The following is a 2,483-nucleotide window of genomic DNA, read 5'->3' on the forward strand; positions in this document are numbered from 1 at the left end:
ATGAGCTGAAGCCCAGGTAATGCCTCGGACCTTTCCACCTCGTGTAGTCTTCAAGCTGTTCGGACCGGGGCATCAGCTTGGGTGAGCTGGATCCAATCACCGCGAGCCGCGATCCTCTCCGAGCTCCGGCGGATCCCCTCGCGCTCCGGACCGCGTGCTGGTGAGACGAGGAGCCGATCCTTCCCGACCCGATGCGTCACTTCCCTGAAGAACCACCGACCAAGATGAGGCCAAGAAGTCGCACCAAACCGGGAACCAAGCAGAGACCGCGAAGAGCTCCATGCACCAAGAAGAGCCAGCCGAACCAAGATGAGGCCACGAAGCGGAGCAAGCAACTCCACCAAGAAGAACAAAAGCCACCAGAACACGAACCCGATGAACCCCGAAGGCTCACCGAAGACTAACGCAAGACTGACCAGAACCAACCCGAGCCAAGCAGACGGTCCCCCTCTTATCCCTCTCAGCCCCGCCTCGCTTCCGGCGTGACTCATTCGCCCTCGTGCGCCACCCCAACCCCCCACCCCCTCCCGCAAACACTGGTGGGGGCTGTTTACCTTGCTTCCTCCCGCACCTGCCCCAACCGTCATCCCTGTTTACGCCGTTGAATCACGGGACGGGAGGGTTCTTCTTCTACTTCTTCTTCTTCTTCTTCTTAGTTGTCGAGGAGGGTCATTCTGGTTGAACCCTAACTATTAAAACGAATCACAGCGCATTTACACAGATTTACCCATTAAACAATGGAAGGCGAGCTATCTATGGAACACGTAATTACTGAGATAACTGAGCGAAAAGGACCTGAATGTTGAGTGCGATCGTGGTTTCCAGATTCGATATATATATATATATATATATATATATATATATATATATATATATATATATATATATATATATATATATATATATATATATATATATGGTTGACTCAGCCTGTCATCCTTCCGAGGTCGGCGAAATGAGTACCAGTATACTGGGCCGGTGTATACCCCGGTTAAAAAATAGGTGTACCATATCCCTGTGTCGTAAGAGGCGACCAGGGTTGAGTCAGGAAGGGCATCCGGCGTAAAAAACATATGCCAAATCACTATGCGGATCATACGGATGATCCGCTGTGGCGACCCCTAACGGGAGCAGCCGAAAGAATAAGAAGAACATATATATATATATATATATATATATATATATATATATATATATATATATATATATATATATATATATATATATATATATATATATATATATATATATATATATATATATATATATACAGTAATCCCCCGCTATATCGCGGTTCAACTATCGCGCCCCCGGTTCATCGCGGGTTTTCCCTTGGAACCTAACTATTTTTTTCTGCGGATTTCCCCGGTATATGGTGGTAATAACATATAAAATAGAAATTATTTAAGTAATAAATTATCACGCGTGGCGCTCGACCAGTCACACAATGCACGAGACAAAGTTTCGCTTGTGAACTTCGAATATTTTCTACGTTTTTTCTCCAAGCCCTTCGATGCCGCCCAAACGCCCTGCACCTTCTAAGGCTTCTGGCAAGGAACCGAAGCACCAGAGGAAGGTCCTGATGCTCCAGGAGAAGGTTAAGGTGCTCGATATGCTTCTTGAAGGTAAAAGGTTTGCCGCAGTTGGATGAGCACTGCCAAACCGACCAGACCAGACAAGTCGATTTTTTTGGGAGGCATCCATTCATCGCGGATTTTCACTTCTCGCGGGGGGGGGAGGGGGTTTGGAACATAACTCCCGCAATAAACGGGGGATGACTGTATATATACATACATATATATATATATATATATATATATATATATATATATATATATATATATATATATATATATATATATATATATATATATATATATATATTTTTTTTGTTTTTTTTTTTTTACGGCTGTGGAAATTCGCAATACACCAAAAAGGACCTTATATCAGTAATGACGATAAGTAATTGTGTAGTTAGATTTCCCCACCGTTGTTTAGAGGGAATTTCCGTTTTCACCGGGCTGCGATCCTTTAAGATAGCTGTTTTTCTTTTCTCTATCATTATTTTGGACAAATCGTCCCCCAACAACCAAATCGCCACCACCAACAACGCCCCCAAACAACTACACCGTACTACCACCACCTTCGCCTCTTTACCTCCACCACTCTACCAAGCAAACATCGCTTCACCACCATTCTCAAACGACGCCCACCAGCAACCAAATCGCCACCACCAACACCCTTCCCAAACCACCGCAGCAAACTCTCACCGCCTCCGCCTTTCTACCACACCTCGTACCATGGTCAAGTGTGTCAGTCGCAGCAGCCAAGTCTGGAGTCGGTGGAGTGGCAGTCTGGAGAAGCGGGAGACGGGGCAGTCAAGTCTGCAGTGTGTCGGTGTCGGCAGTCTGGAGAATCGGGAGACGGGGCAGTCAAGTCGAGTGCAGTGTCGGCAGGGAAGTCAAGTTGGGAGACGGAGCTCG

Source organism: Eptatretus burgeri, chromosome 5 (assembly GCF_056783735.1).
Source record: "Eptatretus burgeri isolate ZD-2024b chromosome 5, Ebu_testis_v1, whole genome shotgun sequence".
In the NCBI taxonomy this organism is placed as follows: domain Eukaryota; kingdom Metazoa; phylum Chordata; class Myxini; order Myxiniformes; family Myxinidae; genus Eptatretus; species Eptatretus burgeri.